At 42.4% G+C, this 13303-nt stretch overlaps 1 pseudogene; it reads right to left on the bottom strand.

The window, feature by feature from the left end:
- Nucleotides 1–3677: 3677 nt before the first annotated feature.
- Nucleotides 3678–12582, bottom strand: LOC147438365 (uncharacterized; annotated as a pseudogene).
- Nucleotides 12583–13303: the final 721 nt, after the last annotated feature.

The raw sequence follows: 13303 nt of genomic DNA, 5'->3' as shown, positions 1-13303 counted from the left end.
AGAGTGAGATATCGGGGTAGTTGTCACTATCAAGAGTTGCGTACATGAACAACTTTGAAAGCCACCACGGGTCCTAAATCCAACGTGGCATGAAAATTGCAGCCACTACGTGTTTTCTGTGAAAGTAGGTGCAGGCACGCAGTTAACTACAGTGTTTACATGTATTGCGAGTACCTTTTGGTTTCGCCATCTCCCGAGTGACATGCTGACGGTTTCCTCTAACTACAACACCATTACAAGCGAGTATATGCAGCAACCCGCTTGCAAACTCGACCTTCCCTTGACGTGTTGTAATCGACCACCTTCGCTCCATCTACCCAATGACCCCCACCTACACCATGGGGCATTGCTCACTTGTAGCCTTACCCACCACCACCTGGAGCCTCGGGCTTTACGGCTCAAGAAAGTACTTAAGACCAACAACACGTTGTTAAAAGTCCCGGCCTTGCCTGTTTTTTGAAGACACTAAGTGAGCTACCAAGTGGAAACCTCCAAGCAACCAGCTAGGAACGCCTGCACACTAAGGTATCATCTCTCTCTCTCTCTCTCTCTCTCTCTCTCTCTCTCTCTCTCTCTCTCTCTCTCTCTCTCTCTCTCTCTCTCTCTCTCTCTCTCTCTCTCTCTGTGTGTGTGTGTGTGTGTGTGTGTGTGTGTGTGTGTGTGTGTGTGTGTGTCATGGTAAGGAAGGCGCAGACGAGATTGGTACCTTAGCCACTTTGCCTATGAGATCATGGCTTTGTGTGTTAAAGTTGGAAAACCTATCTCGCCTTTTAGCTAATGGTGCTTATTGTGATGCTTGCAGAGATATAGAATGGAGCAGAAATGCCCTCATTTGGGACCGAGCTCTCCACTTTTGAGTGCTTTCACAACATATCGGCCTCCATGTTTCGTCCATTGGCACCAACCACCTCCTCCAATTCAGCCATAAATTTTTCCCACGGAGGCGGTCCCCTCTCCTCCACCACATGGTGGATTCCGTCAAGGAACTGAAGTCAGCTCAATCACAAATGCTTTGTCTTCAATAGTGGTGGTGCAAAGAGACCCAAAGAGCAAGGCTAAAAAGCCTTCTAGTTCAAAGAAAGGTTTGGAGTGGTCAACGACAAAGGTGGTGTGCTTGATCGACTTCTTCTAGGAGAAGTGGATAAGTCTAGGCAAAGGAAACTTCAAGCAGAATCATTGGTCTACCCTCGCTCAGCAAATGAACTCAAAGTTTTCGTCCACCTACACAGCCCAACAATGCAAGAATAAATGGGATTCTCTTTGCAAGACTTACCAAAGAGAGAAAAGGGGTGAAGAAGGCATGGGCGCATCCCCATCTATTTGGGAATTTTTTGATAGAATGTCTCAGGTTCTTGGGAGGACACCCAAGGTGCATGGGTTGGCCTCTGGCTTTGATGGGGACGCCTTTCTACCTAAGGCACTGAAGGAGGATGAAGACGATGACAATAGTGAAGCAAACAATGACTATGTCAACATCAATAACAATGATGAGAATCCAAATGTAGCAGCCCCCTCCCAAGAGGAACCACCAACCACACCGATTAGCAATGTTCCAAGCAATGCAGGTGCCGGATAAAGTTCTGGTGGTCGGACTTTCGACTCCGTTCGTGGTCAGCGATGCAAGAAGAGATGTCGTCTTTCCAAAGTAGTCTCCTCCTTGGGTGCTGAGCTGAAGGAAGGGCTCTCCAATTTTTCAAAACCCATGAAGGAGGTAGAGCTCTGCAGGATTGAGGTCGAAGTGCATCAAATTGATGCAGATGAAAGGTGTGCAGAGAAAGCCCTCAAGATTCAACTATAGATTGCACAAAGTTTGGCAGGTGGACGAGATGCTTGATCTCATGCGGCATCTTGTTAGGTCCTCTCTTGATGTAATCAAGCAATAAAATAAAGCAATACTAATTTCTTTTTTTTTTAAATGTTAGTGCGATAGAGGTTAGTGCCTTGGGGTTGGGGTGTTTGTGAGATAGAGAGGTTGTGCGACAACGAGTTACACATGGGGTAGAGGAGCCAATAAATGTATGGACCCAAAACTAGAACAGCATTTTAATAAATCCACCATATCTTTTTCTTTATTTGAATACTTGGTGAGGTAGAGATTTTATACAAAAGGAGTTTCACATAAACTATCTTTTGGCATCAAAGAGAATTAGCAATCAATACTCAGAAAGATAGTGCATTATATTGTTAATGTGTGAGAGAGCTACAGTTACACTTCAAAATCTGCAGTTATATATTTATTTATTTATTTATTTATTTATTTATATATATATATATAGAGAGAGAGAGAGATCCATGGGGAGTTAGAGAGTCAGTGCAGTGCCAATTAGATAACCAGAGTTATAATTTTAGTATTAGAGAGATAGAGAGAGATTTAATGAGTGAGAGGTACTTAGCTGGTGCGATTTCACCTTTCTCTGAGTTATGGAGTTGGAGCGACATAAAGTCAATGAATTACAGGTGCATGTGACAATCAATATAGAGTTAGTGCGATAATGAGTTATTACGTTGGTGAATAAGTGAGAGACATTGTTAGCAAGTTGCACTGTGGGTTAGATAGCGCAAGTTACAATGTTAGCGTTAGGGAGATAGAGGTATATAGTTAATGAGTGAGTTAGAGAGTTAGTGCATTAGTGAGCTAGCAAGTTGCAATGTCGGTTAAATAGCCAGAGTTATAATGTTGGTGTTTGCGTGATATACATGTAGAGTTAATGAGGGAGAGATATTGCGATATTCAATTAGTGTTAGATAGATAGAGAGAGAGTTAATGATTAGGAGGTACATAGCTAGTGCAATAGAAATTCTTTGACATATGGAATTTGAGCGACACAAAGTCAGCGACTTGATACATTTGACAATCAATGTAGAGTTAGTGCGATAGTGAGTTAGTATGTTAGTGAATAAGTGAGAGACGCTTTTAGCAAGTTGCAGTATCGGTTAGATAGTGCGAGTTACAATGTTAGTGTTAAGGAGATAGAGGTATATAGTTAATGAGTGAGATAGAGAGTTAGTGCGTTAGTGAGTTAGCAAGTTGCAACATCAGTTACATAGCAAGAGTTACAATGTTGGTGTTTGCGAGATATAGATATAGAGTTAATGAGGGAGAGATATTGTGAGATGCAGTTAGTGTTATATAGATAGATAGAGAGAGAGAGAGAGAGTTAATGAGTATAAAATACATAGTTAGTGTGATAGCGATTTTAATATCGAGTTAGAAAGACGTATATACAGTCAGTGACTTACACATACATTTGACAATCAATGTAGAGTTAGTGTGATGTTGAGTTAGTACGTTAGTGAATAAGTGAGAGACACTATGAGCAAGTTGCAGTGTCAGTTAGATAGCGCAAGTTACAATGTTGGTGCTAGGGAGGTAGAGGTATATAGTTAATGAGTGAGATAGAGAGTTAGTGCGTTAGCAAGTTAGCAAGTTACAGTGTAGGTTAAACAGCCAGAGATATAAAGTTAGTGTTAGTGAGATATAGATATAGAGTTAATGAGGGAGAGAAATTGCGGCATATAGTTAGTGAAGTATAGATATAGAGTTAGAGAGAGACAGAGAGTTAGTGATTGACAAAGATAGATTGAGTTAGAGCCAAGCACAAAGACTTAGAAAGAAGTAGACATCGTGCAAGAGTGCAAAAATGATTCCTAAAATGTCCCAATAGCAGGCATTGTGGTCAATCTCTTCTAGCATTGGGATTTGCTAATTGATAGTGAGCAACCCAATCCCTATACAGAATGTTGCACATTCTTTGGCCTAGAATACGCTCTCTGATCCTAGCACTTATTGGGGCGGGCATAATATTGGGATGGGGATCAAATTGGTCTTCTCTATCCATTTCATGCACACCATGCTCTGCCAAGAAATTATGCAACACACAACATGCAATGACATAGACGGAGCTTGCCTAAGGTCCACAGGCATACTTTTCAGAGTGCACCACCTGTTCTTCATGATGCCAAAGACATTTTCTATTGTAACTTGTCCTCCAAAAATGTGTCGATTATATTCATCTAGGGTCCCTGACTAGGAGCGTTACCCTATGCAAAAGGCGTGATCATCATAGACGAAGAACCATAGCCTTTGTCTGCGAGGAGTTATGGTTGAATACGTAATCGCTCCAGCATAATTACTGGAGTAGGGAGTACTTGGTGAGACCGCATGCACCTATACAAAGCAGAGCTCTTCCAATGTGCAGTGTCGTTAGTGCCGCCAGGCACGCTCACACACATCCCACAACTTCTTACGCACATCACACACTGCTTGCAACAAAATGGAGTGAAAATGATGTTTACACCAATATTGTGCTAGAGTGTTATGTTGCCTTGGTCTCCTAGATAACCTTATGTGAGTGCCATCTATCGCGCCACATACATTTGGCAACATAGTGATGGCCGAGAAATCAGCTATAATATGATCAAGCCATTCACACGGAACGGAGATATATTGTGGACATAATTGTGTGGCAAGGATGTCCACCACAATGTTGCAATACTTGCGTACAGTGGATTCAGCGACACCAAATGTGTCACTAATATGAGTGGTGGAATCATTGTGGGCTAGCCTATGTAAGGTAAAGCTTAGAGCTTTTTTGGGGTCTATCGGAGGATGACAAAATTATCTCTATCGATTGATGGAAGAAAAGGCACAATAGCTTGTAAAAGAACTTGAAAGACCCACTACAAGAGATTGTGTGCACTTGTGATGTCTTTTGCAATGGAAATACATTGGGTTTTTATACTCCCCAGTGTCGCTAATATCATCGCTACAAGAACGTCGCTATTTGCATCGCTATATAGCAACAGAGATAGCGATGGTTGCAAGCTTCTTATAGCGACGCTCATAGCGACGTTGCAGAGCCTTATATAGCGATGCTTATAGCGACATCCGAGAGTAAAAAATTTTGGGTGGCAGTGCATTGAATGACCTACCACCCATCAACCATATTGAATGTTTCAATAATAAAGTAAACCTAAATGAATCCAAGATAAGCCCAGATTCACCTTTCAAAGAAAGTGCAAGGTATAGACCCAAAGTAGTCGCCCACAAGACAATATAACCATTAACTCCATCATGCATAGTATTGTTTGCAGAATAAAGATACAGAACTAACAAAAGTAAATTGATGAAAGTAAATCAATGACAATTGTACACATCATAGGCAAAATCACTTGATTGTTAAGCTTTGCAAATGTAATAGTTACAACACCATTATCGTTATTGAGAAAATACATGGTTTTCCAATAGTTACAAAAAGACGTATACCGTCATCTCATTATACATGCTATGACAAAAGGAAACTAATGCTATTGGGCTACGGCTAGACTGACGTCGTCTAATCAGACGTCTCAATATTGCGTCCAAGCGGCGTATCTGTCGAATTCTACCAAAAAAAAAAGACTTTCTGTAAGTATAAACATATAATTTACAAGCCAATATATTTTCATAGCTTATCATTAAACTACAACAAATGTAAAAGAGTAAAGTGAAATACTAACCATGCCCCAGCGAGAACTCAGAATGCTCATCAAGGCATTTAAGCCCTTTCTGTCTGCATACTCGTGCTCGTACGGTGTGGGGTCAGGTCTTGTCTCATTGACCACTGTTCAAAACATACAAAGAATCCATTATGTTAGAATTTAAAAGTACAAATAGACGTAACTACCAAACCTAAAGAGCAATGCAAAAACCCTTACAAAATCGGCCTCAAATGATGCCTACTCGCCACTCCCCAAGTGGTGCGCGCTCCATGTCTCTACGCGCGCTTTGGTTGCCTCCTTTTGTTGCTTCCACTTGTCTGGATTCTTGCGTGCTCCTCGCTTTGCATTCTTCTAATATGGTCTGTTCCACCCATTCTTTATTGCTTTTTGTACTTCAGAATGCTTGTGCTTGCAGTATTCGCGCATTCAAAACTTCATCAGGTCTTCATTGAAGCGCTCATCCCGACTTAACACGGGAAACTCGTCATGCAGCATGCTGATGACTCTGTCTTTTAATTCACTTGGCACTTAACTTTAGGTGTTTATTATGTAGTGTCTAAGCACCTGAGATCAAACACGGCGCATGCGCGAGATCACCTTCTTGCCTTCGAAATCCAAGATGATACCGCCGTTGATGTCGACCAAGTATGGCAAGCCCTCTCGCCTATGACGTATGAACCTGGGTGTCTTGGCAGGGGTCTCTAGTGGCATCTTGATGGGGGAACGAACGTCAAGTGTCTCCACTGGAGTCTGGGCCTCGAATCGAGGAGTGTCAACTGGGGTGACTCTCGGAGGAGTGGCTAGTGGTGTGTAGCCAGGAACGTCCGATAGCCGTGCAAAACCTGGCGTAGATGGCGATGATGTGGCTGGTGTGGGGACAGGCAAAGAAGAGGAAGGTAAGGAGCCTCATCGAACACAAGGCGGTGTCGAGGCATCAGCGGCGGCATCCCCATAGCAACCATCGCAGCCACCACTAGAGCATCATTGCCTAGACGAGTGGGAAGATCGTCTCGTTGACACCGAAGCTTTGGAGCGCACAAAATGCTCCGAAACAGAGGGAGACGCTGAAGGAGTGGAATAATGTGATGGTGCTCCAGAGTGATGACGCTCCTCATACCATCTCCTCTGCTCGGGTGACAAAGAAGAAAGAAACTCATCATCATCCAACCTACATTAACCACACAAACATTTAATCTTAATATTGAATGGAGAAGAAAACATGGACAACTTATAATCTATACTATAGATAATAGGGGAGGGATTCTTGTGTAGAGAGAGAGAGAGAGAGAGAGAGAGAGAGAGGACTCATAAAGGGGGAGGGATTCCTGTGTAGAGAGATTCCTGTGAAGTTCTTGTGAGTTTGTCTCCTGTGTGCATTCTACTTATCTTGTAAAAGGGTGAAACTCGTAGTGAGATGGAGACTGAGGCTGCAATCACGAAAGAGGTGATCCATCCCTGCTCATAGATGCAGCATCTATGAGCAGAGACAGATCACCTTCTTCGCGATTGCAGCCTCAATCTCCATTTCACTCAAAGCGTAGTGCTGCGTCAGCGTATTAGACTTTCACGACACACCGAGGAGTGTCCCTACTCGTGAGAACGTACCTAGAGCATACATGGAGTGGAAGCAATGACAATTAAACACAATTTAAATTTCTCAAGTATAGCATATAGACAGGAATGTACAAAAAGCCATGTGAATACAATATATATTATAAAACGGAGCAAAATTGTTCAAATACAATGTTTATGGCTTTAAGAGAGCTCTCTCTCATCCTCGCATAGCTCAGCATAACTCCCTATGTCTATATAGAGCTATCCGTTTAGGCAGATGTCCTCCGTTTCATTTTGTAGATCCTCTGCATACACCCCATGGAGAGTAGCAGCTTGATGCTCGTCTCGCACCACCTTAGCGGATTCTGACTAAGCATCTTCTCCGATCTCCTCCATTGATGCCACTGTGATTGGTACATGGTAGCCCTCATACGTCCCTGCACTACGAGGGGCTACCTCTATGACGTACCACCAGTTTGATGCAAACTTTGTAGGATGAAATATCACCTACCAGAGCCACATAACTTATATGAGAGCTTACAAGCACATAACTTCTAAAATTGGATGTTAACTATTTATGTACTTACTTGTTCACAATGCTCGGGTAGTACGAAAGTGTCTCTAAGGTTGGTCCATTTTTCAGTTGAATCCACCTCAAGGAAAATAGACTCTCCTCTGCGCACAGTAGCATTGCAACCCTCCATGTTTATATTGAACAATTGCACGTCGAACAAGTCGACAAAAAATCCTCTATAATTGATTCTTAAAATCTCTTGTAGCGTGCCAAAGTAAGTGAGTTCCATGGCGCTTTAAGGAGTTTTATCGATCCATCAGATGTTATCTACGACCAATATTTCTCCATACGATCCACATTTCTAAGGTCAACCTTGGCTCCCAAAGTATCTTTCTTGCCGACCAGATGGTCCCACAGTAGATTATCCACATTCTTGAATATGTGCATTGGATCGAGCAAGTGATTGATCATGAGTCTGGGCCAATATGGTAACTCGTACCATAGAGAGAGTCTCTTCATCCCTGGGGGGAAACCGTCATCACACATCTCCTTCTGCTCTAACCATGCTTGTGTAGATATCTTGGTGGCTCTCTTTTCAAAAAGCCATCCCGTAACACATGATTCTTTGGAAGATACCCTTGATGACCTTCGTAGATTTGCTTCTTCATTGAGGGCGCCCAATGTGCATTAAGTCTAGGTCCACATGTGACACATGCTCTGTATCTGCTTGTTTGAAGCCCTGCATGTATACACATGACAATAGATAAGCTTGAGAAAAACCAAGATTTACAGTGTTTGAGTTTGAGGTTAAATCACATGAGCATTTTTTTAGTCCGGGATAGTCATGCATGGTCCACATTAGAATGCCTCTGATCAAAGCATTTCATCGACCTGTGTGTCGGTTCATATCCACCACTTCTATACCAATCCACAATTGTTGTAGCTCTTCCAATAGTGGGGACGAAGATACACATCCATATTCTTCACTTTATATCGCCCCGGCACAATCAAGCTTAGCCACATTGTGCCCCTTCTAATTGGTAGTCAACCACGGGGGAATGTTGTAGTTGATGATGATAACGGGCCATACACTTTAAGATGTTGATCTCTGACCAAATGGATTTACGCCATCCATAGCCAGGTCTATGCGTAAATTTTGAGCTTCCCTGGCAAAATCCGGCCATGTATCATCTATATGTCTCCAGGTTGCACAATCTACAAAGATCTGTAGCATACCATCCGAAGATCTATTCTCCTCGTGCCATGATGCTAGGGCGGCCATGTACTTACATTCGAAGAAATGCTTGATGCGAGGAAGCAGAGAAAAATGTTGCAAAACCTTTTGTGGAATTTTTGTTCCGTGGAGATCTACTAGATATCTATAGGAATCATGACATTTCGGACACTTCTCCGTGTCTATGTATTTCCCTCTGAAAAGAATGCAGTCGTTAGGAGAAGCATGAATCAAATTGTAACCCATCCCCAAGTTTCCAAAGATCTTTCTTGCTTCCTCTTTGGAATCTGGCATCACATTATCAGCTGGCAGTTGTCCTCTTTCAGCAATCTACACAGCGAAAAAAATGCGGTACACTTGTGTAAGTAATATATGAGATCATTATACATCTAGAGTTTTTTATTTAAGTAAACACATTGTACTAGATCACCTGAAAAGCATTGTGACGCTAGTGTCACTCCATCCAAACTTTTCTTGCATGTTGAGAAGAACCAGGAGCGCCTTCAATCTAGACACACGTGCTCCATCATACAATGGCGTATCGGCTTCACTTTTCATATCATCATAGATAAGCCTTTCTGAATCCATGATCGTCTCGATCATTTCATCGATCTCGGGCTCAAACATTGCCTCATTGGGAATGTGGTGTGCATGATCATCCTCCCGGTTGTCAGAGGCTACATCTTGTGGCCTCACGTATACTGCTTGACCAAAGCGCCTGCGAACATGTCTATTGGGTTGCAAGATTGCTGCATGTTGACCAGCGTCAGAGTCTGACGAGTTATAATTGGCAACAACTTGATCTATAATAGATGGATCAAACTCGCCAAATTCGTGAACGTGCTACAAAGAAACGCGTCTTGTCCGTCACACAGCATGCTTGCATTGATTACAAGGACATAAGATCCTTGTTGAGAGATAGGTGTTTCGGTTGGACGGCCCCACATCCTCGTCACTACTCATAATGAATGTAAAACCTTATAACCTGGACATAGATTTAATCTTTTATTGGCATTCTCCGTCTTCTCTCTCTCTCTCTCTCTCTCTCTCTCTTTGTTCACACTGTAAACTACCTCACATTTTCTAGTCATGTCCGATCCCCGCACACCTCGGTCTAGAGGTGCACGGAGATCAAAACCACCGGGTTATAATCGCATCTTTATTGGACAATGCCTATATTTGTGGGTACGAGAAATCTACACACCCACGTCTACATGATAGTGCATGTAGTGGACAAAACCCCTTTGCCTCTTCTCTAGCTGTAGCAATTCACACCATCTCAACATCTCTTCACAGTAGTGGATGATTGAGCTTGCAAGGAAATCTAAGCCTACAAGAAGCCTAACCATCTCTCTCTTTTTTTATGTAGAGCTTGAAGGTGCTTGTAGCTTTGGAATGTTCAAAGGCTAGGCAGCAACAGAACACGTTCTTCTCCTATTCAACTTGAGTGATGGAAGAGGCAAGTCGATAACTCAAAATTTTCAGCTTGTGTGTGTGTGTGTGTGTGTGTGTGTGTGTGTGTGTGTGTGTGTGTGTGTGTGTGTGTGTGTGTGTGTGTGTGTGTGTGTGTGTGTGTGCGTGTGTGCGTGTGTGTGTGTGTGTGTGTGTGTGTGAGAGAGAGAGAGAGAGAGAGAGTCCGGGCGAAATGGGCTGCACAATACTATTGCAGCTTGCCTTGTGTACATGTGTTGCTACAAATATGCATTTTTATTATGTGTATGTGCATGCATGTTTGAGAGAGAGAGAGAGAGAGAGAGAGAGAGAGAGAGAGAGACTGCTATAACGCTAACTAATCATGTGTGTTTGTGTGTGTGAGAGAGAGAGAGAGAGAGAGGGGTCCAGAGTAGTTGATAAGGTAGCCTGCCTTCACGGGCATATTGCCGTCCTTCATGGGCAAGGAAGGAGAAAGAGAGAGAGAGAGAGAGAGAGAGAGAGAGAGAGAGAGAGAGAGAGAGAGAGAGAGAGAGAGAGGAGCGCACACAGTCAAAAAACCAAGTGGTGGAGCTGCACGTGGCCATGGATTTCGTAGGATGTGAGCGCAAAATCAAAGAGCATTATACAGCATACAAAGGTGCAAACTATTCATGGGTGGAGGACCCACCACCACCCCTTGAGCCAGGCGCACTTCAACCCTACTACTATAACCCTTATGCTAATAACTATCACTAGAACCGCTATACCACACCAGCTATTGAGCCCATCACACACACCTATGCTCCTCCCTACACACATAGTGCATGCACTTGCAATGTGTACCTAGTGTTTGCTCTTTGGGCAAAGCCTTCATTGACATGTCCTAAAATCTAACCTAAATCTAATCTAATCTAATCTAACATAAATCTAGATATAATCTAATCAAACTCAACATAAACTTAAATCTAATCTAATCTTAAATCTAACCTAAACTTAAATGTAATTGAACTTAAATGTAAATCTAATCTTATCTTAAATCTTGTTTTAATCTTAAATCTAAATCTAAATCTATTCTTAAACTCGAGCAACATAAACCTAAATCTAATCCAATCTTAAATTCTAAATCTAAATGTAATTTAACATAGCTAATTTTAAATCTAACGTAAATTTAAATCTAACATAATCTTAAACTCAACATAAACCTAAATCTAACCTAATTTTAAATCTAATTTAAATCTTAACGCAATCTTAAGTTTAACCTAATTTTAAATTTAACGTAAATTTTTAATATAAGTTAAATGTAATCTAACTTAATCTCTGATCTTAACCTAACTTAATTTTAAATGTAATTTTAAATCTAACCTAACCCTAAATCTTATAACATTTCATTTCATATTTTCTCTACCTTTTTCATCTATCTCTCTCTCTCTCTCTCTCTTTGTTTTCTCCCCTTACCTCTCTCTTTTTGTCTTCTCCCCCTCTCTCTCTTTGATTTTTTTTTCTCTCTCTCTCTCTCCCTCTCCCTCTTTCTCTTTCTCTTTGTTTTCTCCACTCTCTCTCTATTTCTCTTTGCTTTATATATATATATATATATATATATATATATATATATATATATATATATATATATATATATATATATATATATATCTCATTCTCTCTCTTTACTCTCTCTCTCTCTCTCTCTCTCTCTCTCTCTCTCAATGTGTGTGTATGCATTCTTTGCTTATGCATGTGTCCATGTGTATGTGTTTTTTGTTTATGCATGTGTGTACTCTCTCTCTCTCTCTCTCTCTCTCTCTCTCTCTCCCCTTTCAAAGACACAATGTGTGTGTGTATGTGTGTGTGTGTGTGTGTGTGTGTGTGTGTGAGAGAGAGAGAGAGAGGAGTAGGGAACATGAGAGAGAGGAGAGGGAAGGAGCATACCTTGCTCTCTTTCCTTTCCTCGTGTGTGTGTGTGTGTGTGTGTGGGGGGGGGGGGGGGGGGGGGGGGGGAGAGAGAGAGAGAGGGAGAGCGCGGGTTTTGCTTGAGCGTCGAAACTCAGCTCTGAGATCTGAGTTCGCTATAGGCGTCGCTATGCAACAAAAAAAATAAAGACGCACATAACGACATCGTGGATTTTCACTTTTGAGCGTCCCAATGCGAGCATCGCTAATGTGAAGCACCTCTTGTAGTGACCGGCTCAAGCATGCGGTACCTTTTTATGAAGAGTTTGTCCGTGTAATCCTCCTCGCGAAGCCAGACCTGCCTTTGAACCTGGGACCAAAAAGCATGTTGATGGGGAAAGATCCACCATTCACAAATTCCAGCTAATGCCTCAAGGTGTTCGTGGAAAATAGTAGGGGACGATATGAACAGGAAGATGACGAGCACAATAAGCAACATTTGTACTACGGCACTTGGAGTAACATCCGAACCTACGTTTTCCATCTCCGCAGTGATCCAATAGAACACAAGCAAGGGATTCATTATACTCGACCGAAGAGCAGCACAATCTATGTATGACAGTGGAAAAATGTAGACCTGCCAGCGCATGCAATTGTTGATTCTGAAAATAATACTATTTGCAGCCGACGTTGAACTTGCTACTGGCAGTGCCGAGCTTGGATAGCTCTGTGTAATTTCACCAAACGACTAGCCTAGCGTGTAACTTGTGTCTCCAACTTGCAGCACTGTATAAACTCAAGTATTGTAGGTGTAGCTTAAAGGAGTTGTGTATTGTCGGCTTCGCACAGCTTGTCATCCAGATCCAGAGTCTCTCTCTCTCTCTCTCTCTCTCTCTCTCTCTCTCTCTCTCTCTGTGTGTGTGTGTGTGTACAGAGTGTGTGACAGTTGCAGGATATTTGACGACCAAGCTTGAATAATGTGTGTGTGTGTGTGTGCGCGCGCGCGCGTGACAGCTGCAGGATATTTGCAGTGACGACCAAGCTTGAATAATGTGGAGGGTGGTGTGGGTTTGCGCAGGCACAAAGGACTGTACTATGGACGACTGCATGGCGGCGTCTCCGCCAGAGCAGCATGGGTTATTGGCGCCTCCCATGCATCTGCGCTGCCAATAAACAACTTGTTGCTTTTTTTGTTCTCATGTGTGCAATCGGGTTCTGGT

Source organism: Adiantum capillus-veneris, chromosome 17 (assembly GCF_014529385.1).
Source record: "Adiantum capillus-veneris isolate H3 chromosome 17, ASM1452938v2, whole genome shotgun sequence".
NCBI lineage: Eukaryota > Viridiplantae > Streptophyta > Polypodiopsida > Polypodiales > Pteridaceae > Adiantum > Adiantum capillus-veneris.
Note: the sequence above shows the minus strand (reverse complement) of the source record. Positions and strands in the feature narration are given on the sequence as shown.